At 37.1% G+C, this 20,963-nt stretch overlaps 1 protein-coding gene across 1 annotated transcript in view; it reads left to right on the top strand.

The window, feature by feature from the left end:
• The first annotated feature begins 2,984 nt into the window (after positions 1-2,984).
• Positions 2,985-20,963, top strand: part of LOC134291783 (uncharacterized) — a 320,651-nt gene continuing 302,672 nt past the window's right edge. Inside the window, exon 1 of the mRNA XM_062859979.1 lies at positions 2,985-3,420. The gene's annotated coding sequence lies outside the window, so the exon portion shown is untranslated. The remainder of the gene's footprint in view (positions 3,421-20,963) is intronic.

Genomic DNA, 20,963 nt, shown 5'->3' with positions numbered 1-20,963 from the left:
ATTGCGCAGTAGCTAGCCGACCCTGTGATTACCGGAGTATCTGGTGCCCTGAGTCGGCCCGATACTGTAGTATTAGGGCAGTTCAGACTTTGAACTATCAAAAATTCGAAGCTCATTCCAATCATTACAATCCTTGGTGCAAAACTAGAGTCCTGTCAAATTTTCAGCCATTTTGGTGGTGATTTAATGGTGGCACAAAAGCAAAATAGGATTATATGGGAATTACTATGGAGAATTTTAAAAAAAGGTTCTCCGCACTGTAGAGCATTATCGGCACATGGGTGAAGTCATAGGGTGAAAGTCAAATTGAATTCTTCAGACCTCAATGATGAATGTTGCCGAAGACCGCAACTCGAACGAGAACGATTGCGAGTTCTAATTCCCTGAAGAAGGTGTAATAAACACCAAAACGTCGGATGAAGATCGATATAAAGTCGTTTGGTTGCGTTTGATGACACCGAAGCCGAAAAACTTCTTCGGTTATAAAGAATTTCAGTCGATAGCGCTCTACGATTCTAAAATTATTTTATATATATACATAGTTTAGTTATGCATGCGATAAATAATGCGTATTATAGGAGTGCTAGCGTGAACAAACAGTCGTAACACTTTCTGATCCTGTAAATTGTAATGGAAGCATCGTTCGTTCACGGGTCTCCAGTTAGCCTAGTGGTTAAGGCTATGGATCGCCAATCCGGGGACGGCGGGTTCGATTCCCGCTCCGGTTGGGAAAATTTTCTCGACTCCCTGGGGATAGTGTATCATTGTGCTTGCCTCACAATATACAAATTCATGCAAAGGCAGGCAAAGAAAGCCATTCGTTTAATAACTGTGGAAGTGCTTAAAGAACACTAAGTTGAAGCGAGGCAGGCCAAGTCCAAGTCGGGACGTCGAGCCATAAAGAAGAAGAAGATGTTCGTCCACCAGTGATATAAAAACTTAGTTTAGCCAACCATAAACCAGGGGGTGGTAGTATTTGTCAAACGACAAGGCTCGAGCAAAACCAAATTGATTGCCACGGCTGGCCTTATGTTATTCAGGCTTCTGTTTATTTCAGCCTTTCGTATTTCAGCCATTTGCACATAACCCCCAAAAAGGGTGATCAGACTGTATGCGATAATTGGCGGGGCAACGTGTATTGTTCTCAAAGTCCTCTGCAAAGTGATCCTTAATGTTGAACAATTCGTCATTGTAATCATTGCACAATGGTCCACGAACCGGATTTACGAGGAAAGATGCATGCAGCGCCTTCAAATGATTTTTTAGACAAATATGGTCTTCTACAAAGTTGTTGCTAATAATAAGGCCCTCTTTCCAATGTACATGAAAATTAGGGTGGTCCATATTTTATAAGAAACTAGCTGACCCCGGCAAACTTTGTCTTGCCTACTGCGTTTTTTGACGTTTCAAGTCTTCAGCCAAGACCAAGTCCCCGTTCAAAATGTATGAAGAATGGATTTTCAAAAACTCTCGATTTCTCCATGTTTTATGGCTCATAAACCTTCCTTGGGTGAAAACTAACAGAACAAAACTAAGACGACCCAAATCGGTCCTTCCGTTCTCAAGTTATGCGCGGTCCCACGTATGCCACTACATTTTTATATATATAGATTAGAAACCAAACTTTTTTATTTGCAAGAATAGCTATATGCATTCTTCGGAAAAGTTGTAGATCTATCAATTTTGAGCAAGTTTGCTGAAGACAGTTTTTTTGTAGCTTCAAAATTGACCGATCTAGAGATATATTTCTGAATTAGCTTAGGGTGATTCAAGAAAAACAGGTTTTCTGGCTTTAACTTTTTCAGTTTCAATTTCTCATCAAAGTAGCCCAAGAAACACTTGTAGAGCACTTGAAAACGCGTCATTTCGTGCGCTCTAACTTTTTTGTTTCAATTTTTTCATCAAAGTCGTCAAACAACCACTTTTAGAGCTTTCAAAAACGCACATTTTCGTGTGCTGAGAATGTTGCTACGTTATTCCGTTCAAAAGATATTGATGATTTTCAAGAAAAAATAGGCACTTTTCAAGTATTTTTTACTTGAGTTACAAAAATAACACCTCTCTAATTTTTTGATATGTTTTGTAACAATATTTCTTCTTTTGAATGCTGGAAAAAGATATTTTTTATCTTTGCCCCAACCCGTAATATCGCCTTTTGAATAAACTATGATTTTTAAAGAAAAACACTCATAACTTTTGCACCAAAAGAGATAGCGATCGTCTCAGCGCACGAAATGACTCGTTTTCAAGTGCTCTACAAGTGTTTCTTGGGTGACTTTGATGAGAAATTGAAACTGAAAAAGTTAAAGCCAGAAAACCTGTTTTTCTTGAATCACCCTAAGCTAATTCAGAAATATATCTCTAGATCGGTCAATTTTGAAGCTACAAAAAAACTGTCTTCAGCAAACTTGCTCAAAATTGATAGATCTACAACTTTTCCGAAGAATGCATATAGCTATTCTTGCAAATAAAAAAGTTTGGTTTCTAATTTCTTAGAAAATATGGACCACCCTAATTTTCATGTACATTGGAAAGAGGGCCTTATTATTAGCAACAACTTTGTAGAAGACCATATTTGTCTAAAAAATCATTTGAAGGCGCTGCATGCATCTTTCCTCGTAAATCCGGTTCGTGGACCACTGTGATTGTCAACATCAAACATTTGAAAGCAGTTTTCTCATTCAAAACAAAAGAGTTTGCCATGAAAATGTATTCACTGCATTGCATATGATGAATAGAAAACAGTGTGAATATATGTTCATGGTCATTGGTCGAAAAAACTGCTTTTGGTTTTCCGAAAAATGATGACGGATGCTTGAGCCTTAACCAGATATATGACAAAAATGACGCAACTCTCCGACGGCAGCAAGCAGGATTTCGTGCCGGGCGATCCTGTGTGAACCATATCGTCACGCTCTGTATCATCTTGGAGCATTCATTTCATTTATTTAGTGTTACATCAAATTCAAGATAAAACTGAATCTACAATATTTCTCCATAAAACACGGTTCGTGGCCGCCGCTCTCCATCCTCGGTTGCGCCCGATGCTCGCCAAGTCACGCTCCACCTGGTCCGCCCATCGTGCTCTCTGCGCTCCACGCCTTCTTGTGCCAACCGGATCAGTTGCAAACACCAGCTTTGCAGGGTTGTTGTCCGGCATTCTTGCAACATGCCCTGCCCACCGTATCCTTCCGGCTTTGGCCACCTTCTGGATGCTGGGTTCGCCGTAAAGTGCAGCGAGCTCGTAGTTCATTCTTCTCCGCCACACACCGTTCTCTTGCACACCGCCGAAGATCGTCCTTAGCACGCGTCGCTCGAAAACTCCGAGTGCTTGCAGGTCCTCCTCGAGCATGGTCCATGTCTCGTGCCCGTAGAGGATCACCGGTCTTATTAGCGTTTTGTACATGGTGCATTTGGTGCGTGGGTGAATCTTTTTCGGCTGAAGTTTCTTCTGGAGCCCGTAGTAGGCCCGACTTTCGCTGATGATGCGCCTCCGAATTTCACGGCTCACGTTGTTGTCAGCCGTCAGTAAGGATCCGAGGTAGACGAATTCCTCCACCACCTCTAAAGTATCCCCGTCTATCGTAACATTACTACCCAGGCGGATCTGGTCGTTTTCGGTTCCGCCTACCAGCATGTACTTTGTTTTTGAGGCATTCACCACCAGTCCGACCTTTGCTGCTTCGCGTTTCAGGCGCTTGTACAGCTCTGCCACCGTTCCAAATGTTCTGGCAATAATGTCCATGTCGTCCGCAAAGCACACAAATTGTCCGGATTTTGTGAAAATCGTTCCCCGGCTGTTGAGCCCGGCTTATCGCATCACACCTTCCAGAGCAATGTTGAAGAGTAGGCATGAGAGTCCATCACCTTGTCGCAGTCCCCGGCGAGATTCGGACGAACTAGATAGTTCACCCGAAACCCTTACGCAGTTTTCCACACCGTCCATCGTTGCTTTAATCAGTCTAGTCAGCTTCCCAGGAAAGCCGTTTTCGTCCATGATTCTCCATAACTCTGCGCGGTCGATACTGTCGTATGCCGCTTTGAAGTCGATGCAGTCGAGCATATTAATGAATTCCAAGAGTTAGTCTTGGTTAGTGAAGAATTAGTCTAAGTTAAAATTCACGAATAAAAAGAAATTAAGAAAAAATCCAAGAGCTTTCGGCCGTCTCAATCACGAAAATATGTGGATAGCTCTCAGGGAGAAAATCATCGGCCTCATTGAAGAATAGTACGAGGTATTTTCATGAAGAGTATTGCACAACCAACGGTGTCTTGTCCGATCCCATCCATGTCGTCGCTGGAGTGAGGCAAAGATGTAAACTATCGCCGCTACTGTGTAACTCTCGCTGAAACCAGGTCGTCATTTACATAAATTCTGGGATTTGAAAATTTTCTTGCTAATTCCTCAAGTTTTCATCGATATCTCATTGTTGAGGTCAATGTTGTTAAAAGCTTTTTTTGCACCCACCATATTTTTTGCCGCAGCTTTTACAAAAACATAATAAATTTTCACATTTTTAAGTTTCAGACTCACCGGATTCAAACCATCAAGAAATAAAAAAATAACTTACTCTATAATCGCAAATTATGCGTTAAATTAAAGTTAAAGTTTTCATGAGAAATTAGAAAACGTGTGTGGTGCATACGCTTGAATCACGAAATTCCAAAGAAGTGGAAAAGTAAACTCTGCATATTCCAATCTACATTGGAAATAAGTTGATAAGCATTTGACGCTTATCGCGTCTCTGCAACGATAACTGCTTGCATTATGCAACTGACATTCAATTTTTGCACGATTTCTCGGCTTTCTTGTGCTCTTGTGCTTGCTCACATTCACGTGTAGGTATCGGATTCGCACGATATCGCAGAACGTCGCGGTAGATAACGTTCATAATCAGTTCAGGTGCTTAAGATGGTGGTGGCCCGTATCATTTTTGCTGTCATTGCAACAAAGGGACCAGAAATTACCACCCAAACTGCCGTCGGTTTAGGTCTAAAGGTTACAAATTTAGCTTCATGCCGCTTTATCAATTTGCTGTGCTGCAGCAGGCGCTTACTAGGTGGTTCGCTGGATTAAGATAAGCCGGCACACGGGAAGAATGAGCCGAAGACAGTTACCGAAAACAGTCTTCTTGGGTGTGTTGTTTTGCCCTACGGTAGAATCGGTTTGATAAACATATTTTATTGTGATTATTGCAGAAACGTAATGTTTCAAGCATTATGTGTGATGGGATTTGAAAAGATATCACTGATAAAATTGGCAGTTGGTGACAAGAGTCAATCACTAATGGCTGTTTTCTACACAAAGAACACATGTTCAAGGATAAAATTTAGTAATCGACGACAGGGGTCCGTATATTCGCCCCATTCCATTCATAGCCACTCTTTTTTTGCTGAAGCGACTAAGCGAGTCGAGAAAGATGAAACACACCGGTTGGCCTGAACGAACGAACACGAAACTCAATCACCGATGTGATGCGATGCGCTATTCGCTTCACATTCGTTGCTGTTCGTTCGTATTTTGGATCGGAGGCGAATGAATGATAAATGATGAAGAATGACTGGGAGCGATCGAAACGGTTAATATCATTTTTAGAAGAGAATGCAAGCAAGTGTATTATTGTTGAAATGCTGGATCAGTAAATATTTTTTTTCGAAAACTTGCAAAAATCGTATGTACAGTCACTCGCGAATCGAATCGCCGCACTCCTCCTGTTGTTTTCGGGAGTGAATGTGACCTACATGATGTTGGCATTGGAAGTGCCACGAGGTTCCACCGAAAGGAAAGAATTTATAAATTTAATGAGAAAATATTTGTTTCCGTAGGACCAACCTGCTACACAAAATATTTTTATGCAATTCAGTGTTATAATTTCTGTTAGGGTACTTTCATAAATTACGCCACGCTTTGAAGGAGAAGCTACAGAAATTCCTCTGGATGAATATTCAGAAATTTCTCTAGTCATTCGTTTGTAGAATCTATTTGAGATTCCTTCAGAAAATCAACCAAAAATTTATTCAGAAATCTTTTTAAAAAAAATCTTTTGGAAATTTGTTCCAAGTATTTGGCTAAAAATTCCCTCATAGATTCTTTCAAAAAATCTTTTATGAAATCATTCGGAAATTTTCTTCAGGGATTTGTTAAGAAATTCCTCCTATTTAACAAATTCCACAAAGGATTTTTCTCAAAACATCTTGCATGGTTTACTTCTGAAATTCTTCTATTTTTTCCAAATATTCATGAATTTGAGTAGAAATTCCACCATGTTTTTTTTTTCAAATATCATTTAGAGCTTTCTTCCGATTTCTTTAAACATTTATTCATAAATTTATCCAGAAATTCCTTTAATAAAACTTTAAGCGAAGCATTCTGAAACTATTCCAGAGTTTTTCAAAAAATATTTCAAAAGTTCATTTAAGAATTTGTACTGAAATTACTTTGGAAATTCTTCCAAGGATTTAACCGAAAATTTCCACAGTACCTTGCAATTTCTCCAAAAAATTCACTAAGGATTCCTCCCGAAGTCTCACAAAGAGTTGTGTAAGGAAGTTGTATATGAGTTTCTGCAGAAATTCTTCCAGGAATTTCTTTTGAAAATGTTTCCAGAGATTATAAATTTTAATTTTCGAGAGTTTCCTAGAAAGACTAGAAGACTTTCCGGAAAACCTTTCGGAAATTACTTTAAGCATTCTCCCAAACAATCTTCCAAAACTTTCTCCGGGGTTTGTTTAAAAATTACACCAGGGATTTTTTTTAAATCCTGATTTCTGTCAAAAATCTTCCTGGGATTTCTTTAGAAATTCCAACAGGGACTCTTGAAAAATGTGAAATCCATTCGAGAAATTACTACAGGCTTTCCTATAGAAACTCCCCTAGGGATTCCTTCACTAATTTTTCCAGGTATTTTTTTCAGAAAATCTAAAATAAGTTCGTCTAATAATTTCTTCAGAGATTTCCCTAAAAATTTCTGCAAGGATTACTTCGGAAAAACTGCCACAGATTTGTCGATAATTCTTTCATGGATCCTGGCTGAAATCCATCCTAGGATTCATTAAAAAAATCTTTCACGAGTTGCTGAAAAAATATCCAAGGGAGGCTCCTTTGGAAACTCATCGTAGATTTACTTTAAAAAAAAATCATCCAGGAAATCTAAAAGACAATCAGTCAGAAATTCCTTCACAAAATCTTCCAGAGATTTCTTTAGAATGTCCTCCAGAAATTTTTCCAAGAACTCCTTACGAAAGTCTTGCACGGATAGCTATCAAAAATGTTGCATGGATTCCATTAGAAAATACTTTAAAAAATCCTTTCAAAAAATCTCGCATATATTGTTCCACATAGTCATCTATGAATTTCTTCAGTTCTTTTTATAGAGTTTCCTCCACAAATTTTTCAACGCATTCATCTAGAAAACCTTCCATGAATTTTCTCAAAAATACTCCATGGATTGTTTTATAAAATGATTCACATTAACCCTCAAGCGATCGCGCTGTTGTATTTTGTACAACACGTTGAAAAAATCTTGCTTTTTGTACTCAGCATTAGCGTGGTGCTAACCGTGGTGGCCAACCGCGCAAGTTACGGAAAAGTAAAGAAATTCAGAACTCTTTCTCAGAAGCTTTCTCTAAACATTGATTTGGAAATTCTACAAATGATTATTAAGGAAATTCCCCAGTTTTCTTCGCATTCTATTAGGTATCTCTTCAAGTCATTTCTCTTCCGGAAATTGCTCCAATAAATTTTAAGAAAGTCTTAGAAAATCCTCCAGCGATACTTTCAGATTTTTTTCTAATGATTCTTTCAGAGATTCTTATAATGATTCTTATAAAGGCAGTAAGATATTCTTGCAGAGATTCTAGCAGAAATTCACCTAGAGACTTCAGCAGAAATTTCGCTGGGTATTCCTCTATGTATTTTCTCAGAAATTCTTCCAAGATTCTCTCAATGCGTACCTCTAGGAACTTCTCTATGGATTCCTCCAGGAATTCATTGAAAAATAGTTTAGGATTTTTATTTGGGGGATTCTCCAGGATTTTTTTCCAAAAATATCTCAAAAGGTTTTATTTGGTATTCCACCATGGGTTTCCAGGTGTTTCTTCAGGTGTTCCTCCAGGAATTTCTTCAGAAAATCTATCTATGAATTCTTAAAAAAAATAAATCTTTCTGGAAATAATTTCCTTATATTTTTTTTCAATTCTTTCTGAAGTTTCTTCAGCTGTACTTTTTAAAATATCTTTATAGACTTCTTCAATATTACCTGAATTACTTCAGACATTTCTGCAGAAAATTCTTCAAAAGTTGTTGCATAGATTCTTTCAGAACTTGTTAAAGCAGTTCCTTCAGGAATCGCTCAGGTGGTTCCTTCAGAGATTCCTCCAGGAATGTACCATGGGAATGTACCAGTGAAGGGACGATGAAATTGGGGAACCTTGACTAATTAGCTATGATTTTACCACTACAGCACTGGAAATAATTTATCACACATTTTGTCAGTAATTTGCCAAAGCAGTACAGTTACCTTTTTATGGAATTTGCTGCACATTTTGGAAATCAATCAGCTCGGTACACGCCAAGATAGTATAAGGCATCTACCAAAAATATCAGAAATATGTTAAAATTCTCCATGAGGAAGTCATAAGAAATCTTAAAAGAAGTTTATTAGAAAGCTTTGAGGAAAAGTCTGGCGAATGGGCAGTTTGCATGCATCCGCCAAAAATGTTGTCATTGCTAAGGGATCTGTAAAAAATATCGTCAAAGAATCACCCAATACACTCCGCTCAACGTGATCATCGATAAAACGAGCGATATTTATCAACAAAGAGAAGTACACTGAAGTTTTTTTTACGACGATAATGGTACCGCGTACAAAAACCGTGTAAAAAACCGCGTTATTTCAAAAACCGGTCGTAAAAAAAACCGCGGTATTTCAAAAAACCTCGTAAAAAAGTCAAGTCACGGTAGATGTGGTCCTGACTATTTTACGCATGTGTTTGAAAAAACGCGGATTTTTTATACGACGGTTTTTTGAAATAACGCGTTTTTTTAGAACGGACCGCGTAAAAAAACTTCAGTGTATGGGATTAAGATAAATATATAAAACTAAGTATGTCATGAGGTTTGCTTTTGGGTTATTATGAGTGATCCGCATAATAATTTAATGATATGAAGTGCTCCGTGTGTTGAAAGGCTCAAAAACCCCTACATTAGAAGTCATCATAAAACAAACTGCAAGTCTTAAACTGATTGGATATTAAAAATTTTACCATTAAAAATTGTACATGATAAAAACGAGGGTCCACTAAATCGAGGTATATCTGTAATTATCTCAACTCTAACGGTGTTGAGATAATTTCATACTTCAAATCTGCACTGCCGAGATCCAAATTTTCATGACATAACGTTTGCATTAAAAAAATTGACTTTTTTCACTCATTTTTCATGAAGTTCTTTTACACTGGAGTTAAACATTTTCCCTGATTTCAAAACTTGTTCACTACATTCACTTCAATTTTCATAACGCTATAAGCATTCATTGTGAAGTTATACTCATAAATGTGAAACGGTGTTGAAAAATTTCATGTTTTTTTTTTCAATGATTTTATATTAAGCACATACCATGCATTGCAGTGTATTTCTGTGATGCATTGAGATAAAATCGTTCAAAAATGTATACGAATATATCTATGCATGGTCGATAAAGATACATGGGAATCTTAGATGATTGTGATCATTTCACATTATAATGGCGCTTTGAAGTACGGCAGTACCGTTAGGAAAATACGGTTAAATCATAAATTTCTTTCGGTAACGAAATTTTCTCTAAAAATTTGGTAAATTTTTGTATCAATTGCACCAAATGTACACGGGAGATATCCTAGTTGATTCTCAAATACCATGGGGATGATGACATTCAGTTTAGACATGAATCTACAACAACGATTAGCATGACACAATTATAAGTCAAAATTTGTTGTTTTTTTACACTTCGAGTTACAAGGAACCTTTATTTCACACAAGTTTCTTAATTATTTCGAAGGGTTAGTTAATAAGGAGAAGTGAAATGAGGATTATACGCAACGAAATATGTAATAATTTTCATAGACAAATTGGGCCGTTACAAATATTTATTTAACTTTTTGTCCCACCACTCTTGGGCTGGTCGAGGGGGGCGGGATAAAAATAATAAAGCATTTATTCTGAAAAATATTAAAAACTCATCAAAGAATTTTTAGCAAGAACAGGGAATTTGATAAATATTTTTCAACTGCCCCCTCAAAATGTAAAATGCAGCCAAAAAAACTGAAAAGGGGAAGACAAAAAGTCAAAATTAAATTTGTGTCAGCCTTAATCAAAACGATAAAAAATATCGAAAAATATGTCCGCACGGTTGTTTTCAACTACTGTAACCAACATGCTCACTAACTTCAATAAAACTGGCTATAACTGCCTGTACCAATTTTTCTAGCATTACCAATATATGTTGCCACGCATACCAGGAACCTAAATATTATCGAACTTGCATGAACCTAAAATCTTTTTCCATAGAGTTTCAGCTTATGGTCTTACCTTTCAGAAAAGCCTTTATTCAAAATATTCTATCGGTAAAAATTGAAATAAATCAAGTTTGAAGATTTTTTATCAAATGAGGTATATTCATAGAGCATAATTTTGTTGATCATTCCGAACTGCAAACAACAAGGCATCGTGCGTGACCTGTCACATACCCAATGGTCTCTTCTTAGTTTTATAAACATTATATTCACTTGTCATTTCTCCGGCATCTGTGTTATATGATCAGCCCAAGGGGGTATGCCGTGCTTAATTAACTCATTTTTTGTGGGCTTCGTTGTCATGCGATTAGGTGAGTTAAACGTTTAGGTGTATATGTACCCAGTCAACCAGTGATCGTATAAGATGTTGCATAAGATGATAAAGTGGAGGCGATATATGTACATTTTACATGCGCCTAAATGAAGGCATGCACGCATATGGCCTCCACTTCATCATCTTATGCAACATCTTATACGATTACTGGTTGCCTGGGTAGTAAGTCATTGAGTAAGACTCTAAAGAAACTTTTCGTGAAACGAAAAATTCCTAATTAGCTTCTGTGTGTTGTCTGTTATATGGTGATATTCAGTCTGTTCAGCGTCTGGCAGAAGACGGTGTGAAATGCCAAAAAAACGAGTTTAGGTTCATGCAAGTTAGATAATACTTAGGTTCATGGTATGCGTTTCTTTACGTTTCGGCAATGTTTCTTGTCATTTTCAAAGGAAAAATCTTTGTTAGTTCTGTGTCTGTTGAACAAATCAAATGATTTGATGAAAGAGTTTGTTGACTGCTTAGCCGAGAAATGCAACATTCATTGCATACAAAGAGTCGAACACCCAAACTGCCAGTTATACGATTATCAAAGCCTCCTCCAGAATCCCAATGTTAAGTACTTGGCGATTTACAATTTCTGATTTCGACTGAGGCAGTCTTTGGTTTTAGCGTTGATTGTTCCTTATCTTCGCTGACGTTTCGGTCCTCGGATCGGACCTTCTTCAGGTCAATTAATAAAAAAAACTTTTTAAAAAACTTGACTCGGCGATGTTAGCACCACCGCTATATTGGGAATTCATATTGTGTGTAACACCTTGATTCTATTTCGCACCATGATCATATATTACACCATCATTGTAGTGACCTAAACCCGCACCCCTCCCCTAGGCAAGATCCCTGCACACGCTAGTGCAAGGACTTCCTCCGCCAAAAATGTGTAGATGAAGCACTTTCGCTCAGCGTCCTTTACTAGTACGAGTACGTCTGATGCAGCCCGCGCCAGCTCTCAGATACATGAGCTTAGCACATCGCCTGCAAGACCTCCAAGTAATTAGTAGCAAAAAAAAACCGAGCCGATTTTTCCTCCCAAATTCCGTCAAGTTCAATTTTTTGTAGCTTTGGCAATTATAGATATTTGTGACTGAAAATTGCACCACTTCATCATCAGTTTATATTGACAATCTATGGTCAAAATTTCAAATTTGTAGAAATTTCATATTTTGAATTATGATAAGTTATGTAAAAAAATACTATTGAAGGAATCCGTATTTGAGAGAAAAATTGAAGTAGCTTTATGAAAATTTCACTGCAGCGTCAGAAAATATAGGATCCAATTTTCATCCAGTGTACCTTATTGTTAAGCAGGTTGGCGGGCATCACTTGGTATCGCATTGTAATATATAGTAATGCGTGCAACATCACTTGTTTGCTTACAATAAAGTTTTTACAGTAGCAAACATTTGAAATGCATACACAAATCTAAAGTTGACAATTATAGACAATTGCCTATTCATTGACATATGTTTGTAACGGATTACGCGTAACACACTATGTGTTACGAGTGGGATGTCATATCATAAATATCTAATAAGGTATGCACACAGCAAAATCTAGCCACCGCATTTTGGATAGAAATTTCTCTATTTTCAACGAATCGTGGCAATCTCTGGCGCAAATGAAAGCTTATTGTGTAAGGAATCGAAAAATATTTACTTCGGGATATATTTTGACATTGTGTTTAAAATAGAGTCAAGGGAACAAGAAGTCCTCGAAAAGTTTTTGCACAAACGTGCTGAAAATCTGACAATGTACATTAAAGCGACCGTCCCCGCAGACCTAAGTTAGCTTTCAAGTATTCGGTTCTATACATCATTACAACCTGGAAAGGTTGCAGATCAACTTAAGAGTAAGAAAAAATCGAAGTTTGGCAAGAAATACATAGTTTGGTCAACAATATGAATTTGTGGTTTGAAAAACCGAACTTTTAGAAATACATGTACAGCAAATCATCTTTTTCACTACGGGAAATGTCGGGAAAAATGGCTGGCACCCCTTATTCAAAAGCTTAGATATTGTGTATTGATTTGAATTGATTTTTGTCCCCTGTTTTTGTCGGAGAATGCTTGCGTTTGTATGCAGAAAACTATGTAGAAATTGTACTGCGTTTTTCCAAAAAACGTAAAATTCCATACACTTCAAAACTCAACCCAATTGAAAAATATTGAGTAACCGTGAATTGGAACCTTCAAAAAATGTCAAGAACGACAGCTTTCATCGAAAAATAAGATTGATTTTGACACAAAGGTGGTAAAATTTTCTTGGCATGCGGTCGAAGGTACTGTGCAAAACTTTACGGAAGGACTCAAGCTCAAAACTCGAGATGATGGATATAACAAGTCAAATCAGCAATGTCTTGATGTTGATTTAAAGTAAATTAATGCTTTTTTACGATGAATTGCTTTTGGTTTGGGAACAAGTTGGAATGAATTATTACTGCTTGATTTTCTTTGGCCAGATTTTGCTGTGCGCATACCTTATACGGAAATTTAAGTAAACGCGTCATACAATATTAATTGTTTATTAAAAACTTAGAACTAAACATGGAATGAGACAAATTGACGTCGGCTTTTCGGCTGCACCGGTACTTTATTATGGTCAATACGGAGTGAAAGCTGTGGGCATCCAAATAAGTATTGCTTATCCAGAGAAATCTTCCAACCTGGCGGAGTGAAGAAGACAAAGAAGACCGGTTCCGCAAACGTCAAACTGCTGCACACTTCAAAAAGTATGCACACAACCTTGAAACAAAAATAAATAGTTGAAAATCTAAATTATGTTTAATGGCGTACAGCTGCATACTAAAGTGCTAAAACTACACCTAACATAGTTTAGAAATAAGTTACATGTTGTGGCAGCAATTGCGATTACATCTATATATATAAAAATGAGTTTGATGTTCCTTTGAGGCAACAAAACTCACGATCTGCTGAACAGATCGGCATAAGTCTTGAACGGTTCGATTCGTATTCGTGGCGGCTGTGTTTATATGTACAAAAAGTCTACAAAATCAACATAAAATGAAGAAAAATTGTAAAAATACTGTTTTTTACGAGCCGGGAAGAAATTCAGCACGATCGAAATAAAATCAATCTAGAGTGCGATGCTTCGATGACCTCAACAGTTGTCAAACCACCACAGTTTGGCAAGACAAAGTTTGCCGGGACAGCTAGTAAACCATAAATGAAACAATTTTCATTATTTTTGAATTTTATGGCAACCAAGTGAGTGAGAGCTTTTTAGCGTGAACAGAGCACTTTTGACGTTTGCGGAACGACTGCGGCGGTCGAAACCACCGCAACCCCGTTGGATTTTTTTCTATTTTACCGCAATACATCAACTTTGACGATGGTTGTGGCCCAAATCACTGGATTACAATTATTCAAATTTCAACCACATCTCCTATATTTTCTGACGTTGTAGTGAAATGTTCATAAAGCAACTTCAATTTTTCACTAAAATACGGGTTTTTGAAAATAATATGTTCAAAAATGACTTTTTGAACGATCGATTGCTCCTCATCAATTTCATCCAAGTAAAAGTACGATAAGGATGACGTCACAAGTTGACGTCCAAAATTGAAGTTTACATTGCTAAACGGTGTGCCTCGTCTTCTGGTATACTGTGTGCCTCACCATACACATATTGCTGCCCTCGTTAATGCTTCTTAGTTGTTTTCCACCCAATTATTAGCAGGACGATGGCATAACTTGAGCTAACCACGTAAATAAAGTCTGATGGAAAAAGCTGCGATATTGCGGCAGGGGTAAAGAAGATGGCTGGTGTTGAAATCGTACCGGCGAATGTTCATGTTACTTAAAATATTAAACAAAAATGGCATTTCACACCGTCTTCAGCCAGACGCTGAACGGACTGAATATTACTATCATCATATAACCGACAACACACAGAAGCTAGTTAGGAATTTTTCGTTTCACGAAAAGTTTCTTCAGAGTCTTACTCAATGACTTACTACATATACACCTAAACGTTTAACTCACGTAATCGCTTGACAACGAAGCCCACAAAAAATGAGTTAATTAAGCACGGCAGACCCCCTTGGGCTGATCATATTACACAGATGCAGGAGAAATGACAAGTGAATATAATGTTTATAAAACTAAGAAGAGACCATCGGGTATGTGACAGGTCACGCACGATGCCTTGTTGTTTGCAGTTCGGGAGGATCAACAAAATTATGCTCTATGAATATACCTCATTTGATAAAAAATCTTCAAACTTGATTTATTTCAATTTTTACCGATAGAATATTTTGAACAAAGGCTTTTCTGAAAGGTAAGACCATAAGCTGAAACTCTATGGAAAAAGATTTTAGGTTCATGCAAGTTCGATAATATTTAGGTTCCTGGTATGCGTGGTTGTTTGTAAATAAAAATAACATCTTGTTTATATTTTGCTTATACATTTGTCTAGCACACTTTGAGAAAAGTCCATTTTTTTAATGCAAACGTTATTTAACCCTCCTTGCTAAGATGTTGGGCTAGGCGCAACATCCTACTAGGGATCAAAAATAATTTGGAGTTTTTAAGGAAGCGATTCGCTGAATCACGTCCACGGTGTGCCAAAAACCGTTATTAACAAATAAAAATAAAATCTATATATATAAAAATGCAGTGGCATACGTGGGACCGCGCATAACTTGCGAACGGATGGTCCGATTTGGGTCGTCTAAGTTTTGTTCTGTTAGTTTTCACCCAAGGAAGGTTTATGAGACCAAAAACATGGGAAAATTGAGAGTTTTTGAAAATCGGGTTTTCATACATTTTGAACGGGGACTTGTGCGCTTGGCTAAGGACTTGAAACGTCAAAAAACGCAGTAGGCAAGACAAAGTTTGCCGGGGACAGCTAGTAGTATTTGAAAAACTAATGCATATTTAGGTTGAAATTATAAATGTCCGAAGAACCACAATAAAAGCAAATCCTATAGAAATGACGCAATATGTTCAAATGACAAAAACTTCAATTTCCCTCGTTCAAAAGTTTTCAAATTTTCAGATTGGATACATGTTTGCATAGTCGACGTAACCAACATTGCCAATGTCAGCATACACAAGCTAATATCTCACGCTTGTGTATATTTCTGTCCAGTTTTATTCAGTAGAGTTCAATATTTAACCTTTAGTTAGATGTCAACATGGATGAAAATCTTGAACTTCGTATTATTCATTGCCAAAATTGCAAAAGTGTGTTGAAAACTACAGTGGCGCTTACGTCAACTATGCGAATATGGGCAGTACTAGGATAGTATACGTGATCCAACGTGCATGATTTTAAGCAAAATTTCCTTAAATTTGACAAGATGTCGTTAAAGGAATCTCAAGTTACAGCTATTTGAATAATCTATTTATATAAAAATGCAGTGGCATACGTGGGACCGCGCATAACTTGCGAACGGAGGGCCCGATTTGGGTCGTCTTTGTTTTGTTCCGTTAGTTTTCTCCCAAGGAAGGTTTATGAGGCATAAAACATGAGAAAATTGAGAGTTTTTGAAAATCGGGTTTTCATGCATTTTGAACGGGGACTTGGTCAACCCAATTTTGATTTACACGGAAAACAATTTTTCCTACTGATTTAGGAAAAACATGTAAGTTTTGGTAAATTTTTAATACCAAAAATTTCATATGAAATTTGTGGAAAGTACCTACGAATCAAATCTAACTCTTTATCTTTCGAAAGAGCCTAAGAACGAGTGGATTAAATGAAAGATGACTGAGATATGACCGAAAAACATTTCCATGTTTTTGAGGGGGTGACCCCAAACTTTTGCACGGGAGTGTAAATGCACGATTTCTAAAGACTTAAAGTAGAAGTATTATATTTTGTTTTTTGAGCAAAAAGATAAGATTGAGTTAGATACGACAAGAAGCACAATAGCTTATAATTTTGAAGTTTAGGAAAATTATGCAATTTCTAATCCTAATGTTAAACACATGATTACATGTATTGTTCCATATGTATTAGCCTGGGACACGGTTGTTGTTGTTGTTTGTTTATTACCAGTGATTTTAACCTTTTATGGGTCATTCATCCCGTAGGAACACGGTTGTATGGGAAAAAATGGGAAAACTCTCGTTCCTGTATACTTTTTGAGTTCCACTTTGCCCTCATATCAACTGTGCAAAATTTCAGCTCAATCGAGGAAACTATAATTTAGCGCCTGCCTTTTTTAAATCTTCATACTATTTAGTATGGGGAGAATTTACTTTTTCAAAGAAAAATCGCTGGGGGTCAAATAAGTCGATGAATGATTTCTGAAGAAAACTTCATGATAATTCAGACCTCGAGAACCGAAAGGCGATGCAGTTTTCGTGAGAAAAAAAATATTAAGCCTAATCCGATCAATAAAATGACGAGATTCTATTATTAATTGTTAATCCTTACATGTTAAACAGCGTTGCCATGGTATTCGGATGTCAGTCAATATTTTTTTCCACATGCCTTAAATCGATTTGCGGTCTTCGGAGGGTTGATTCCTCGTCAAATTTCCTACAGAAATCATTCATCGATTTATTTATAGAAGTTAAGGATTTTGCATTGAAAAGTGATTCTTCCCATAGTAAATTGTATGAAAACTTACAGCGGCTGGCGCTAAAATATAGTTTCTCTGATCGAGCTGAAATTTTGCACATTTTATATGAAGCCAAAATGGAACTCAAAAGGTGTGCAGGAGTGAAATGTCTATATCTGCTCATGCTAATATGGTTGTAAATATGAGATTATTACCTAATTTTTGAAAAAATTGAGTTGATACTCAATATTGCAAGCTTTAACTCCAATTATCCGATGGAATATGTGTTATCATTACAACAGATCGGTTATCGATTTTAAAGACACATTTTCACTCTTTTATCATCGATTTGAAAATATTTTAAACATGTGATAGACTTTCTTCCTAACACTTTTTCAAATTTTCTTACAAATGTCTTAAACTCTTAAGTCAGTGTGACTATCAAACGCATCAATATAATAGTTTCAAATTTATCGTATGTATGCTCAATAATCACGTATATTCAATACAAATTGCTTAAAAAGTTAATATTTTTGTTCAGATGACGTATACGGATTTGAAACTTGTAGGTAAGTAACTGGATTATAGGTAAAATATTAGGAAAATAGAGTAAGATATTCAAATAACTGTAACTTGTGATTCCTTTAACCAAATGTTGTCAAATTTTCAGAAACTTTGCTTGACTATCATACATGTTGATAAGTATTTGAAAAACTAATGTATATTTGTTGAAATCATAGTATTATGAAAAATAAATGTGCCTCAAATTTTATTCCCTATGATCATAGGTTTGGAGCTCTAGTTTTAGTATCTGTGCTTATTAAAATACTTCGTCTTGGTTTTTTTGATATTTTTGATTTTTTCCTATTTTCCCATAAAAATGTCGAAAAAAGTCATTTTAAGGTCGGATTCAGCCCATACAAAAATGTATGGGAAAAAACCCAAGATGGATGATTTTATTTCGCACATATTCTATATCTAGAGGTCCAAAATTATGGTTCTAGTGAAAAAACTTTGAAGTACATTCACTTTTCAGAATACTTCCCTTTGTACATAGCGTGAAGTGTATATTACTCAAGTTACTTACATTATGCATATAAGAAAATCCTATACAAATAACGCAATATGTTCATTTGACATAATTTTCAATTTCTCTCGATGAAAGATTGTCAAATTTTCAGAGTAGATACTACACTGAACGGCGGCTTGCGGTGAAAATTACTATTCTGAGGGTTAATTTAAATGCACGACGCCACTAAATTTGTGCAGACTGAGTTTCGTTTTAATTCAACAGAATTATGTTTTCAATTTTACCATAGACTCGATTTTCAATTAAAAAAAAATTCTGTTGGCAACCGGATTCGAACCAAGAACCTTGACATCACCAGGCTCGCCCGCTACCACTCAGCTATCGAACCGGTTAATGTGAGAAGAAACAAAAGGCACACATGAAGCGTTGGTGGGTTGATGAGCATGTTTTGCCATGGGAAATTTAAAAACATTTTTGTGCTTGTCATTACTGCAAGGCTCCTTTCAGTGTAGGTTAGTAGTTAGTATATCTTTCGAATGACGGGTGCCAATTTTGTGGACATTTTTATTTGTTAATAACGGTTTTTGGCACACCGTGCATCTGATTTTGTACTGAGCGGTGCTGTCAAGCAATAGAGGTAATAAACTATAGAGGAAGAATGTCGCTGACATCGCTGCCGAAACATCTCTTGCTGGCGGAGATAGGCCGGGCTATAAGTGTCAAAGCGAAAAAGTATGCAGTTTGACAGATAGGTACCCGACGTGTTTGCGAACGAGAACAAAGGGAACAGCAGCGACATTCGTCCTCTATAGTTTATTAACTCTATTTGTCAAGCAGATGCCCAGTTGTCAGAATGTGATTCCAGAAAATCTCTTTGATATTGATTTTAGGTATCAAAATATACCTAGTTCTAATAATCTGAAAAAAATTCAGTGGCTCAGAAAAATATGCCATTTTGTGTTAGGGAGCGTACACAAATTACGTTACGCAAAAATGCACATTTTCAAAAGCCACCAAACCCCCCTCCCCCTCCACCCTACGTCACATTTTTGTATGAGACCTCTGAAATTTTTTGTATGATTTGACACTCTTTACTGAAAACCCACCTCCCCCCCCAAACATCGTGACGTAATTTGTGGACGTTCCCTTAATTAAATAAATCACTTTTTTTTTTCAGCTTAAAAACACAATAAGCCCAGAGTACGTTTTGCGTTAGATTTGCTATAAAAAAAAATCTTCCACCAGAAATGGGCTATTATAGGAGCAATTTAATGTGTTTGAAGAACTAGCTGCAAGTTAATATTTACGTTTGTAAAAAGATTTACAAAAAAAACAACAAAAATTGGTGGATTTTCAGATTATAAACTGTAGGTTTCATCTAGTGATATTCTCAAATCCCACCAAGAAGCATCCGACAATCTGTTCTCCGGTACTCCATCATTGTAATATCACTGTCCCATAAAAGTCGGACGGCGCGGTAGAACGGACCTACATACAATTTGAATCATCAAACCCAGCTTTTCAAGAGTCAATTACGGTATCACCTCATCGCGCAAACACAAACGGAATTATCACAATGCAAATTGAACGAACAACAATTCGGCGACGTCGAAGAAAGCGATTAACCATTATTTTTAAATCATGCGTCTCTTTGGTTGGGCGCTCTGGTTTGGCCGCCCTATCGCAGCGATATGCTATAATCCCACACACCGACCGCATCATCATCGCATCGTCACCGCCGCCAAGCGTCCATCATATCGCGCAAGGCGCAAGCAAAAGAGACGAAGCGAGATACGCGAAAGACGTCGCCGCACAGCGGTACGGCTATAGGTCAAAAATCGTTCAAATAATTTGCAATGATTTTAGTTCAATTTAAGTTTGTTTAAACCTTAAGGAAGCTAAAGGTTCCTTAAGAGTTCGAAAGGAATCGCTCAAGAAACTTCTTGAGTGATTCCTGGCAGAAACTTTCTTCGGTGACTGCCATTTGAACTGCCATTTCTTCGCTACTGCGTACTGCGATCGAAGAAAAACCGGTTTCTTGAGCGATTCAGGCAAGGAACTTCCCATGCATCAAGATAGGCTGAGAAATTCCTTCTGATCTGCAAACAGCGCTTTAGGGTGACGGGTTCAATTCCTGATCGGTCCAGGAACTTTTCGTAATGAAGAATTCCTTGACTTCCACGAGAATCTTCTTACCTGTCACGCGATATACACGGAGACAAATTTCGTTCGTTTGAAACAAAAATATTCATGTTTATTCGGTAAACTGATAAAATTTTTAAATCTAAAATATTAATTTTTAAAACTAACTCAATTACATATTGATTTCTACAATACCCATTAAAGAGCCCCCCGTTCCGCCGTCGAGAACATAAACAAAACTCTCAAGTTCCAGCTGCAGCACCAAACAAGATTTCCTCTTGCAAAAAAAAGTCAAGTTTCACCAAAAGTTTCCTCGAAGTCCCATTGATTTCGGGAGCGTATGTTATCTACATGATGCTGGCATTGTAAGTGCCACGCGG

This window comes from Aedes albopictus, chromosome 3 (genome assembly GCF_035046485.1).
Source record: "Aedes albopictus strain Foshan chromosome 3, AalbF5, whole genome shotgun sequence".
NCBI classification, from domain to species: Eukaryota; Metazoa; Arthropoda; class Insecta; order Diptera; family Culicidae; genus Aedes; species Aedes albopictus.
The sequence above is the reverse complement of the archived record's forward strand: the minus strand, read 5'-3'. Positions and strand labels throughout refer to the sequence as shown.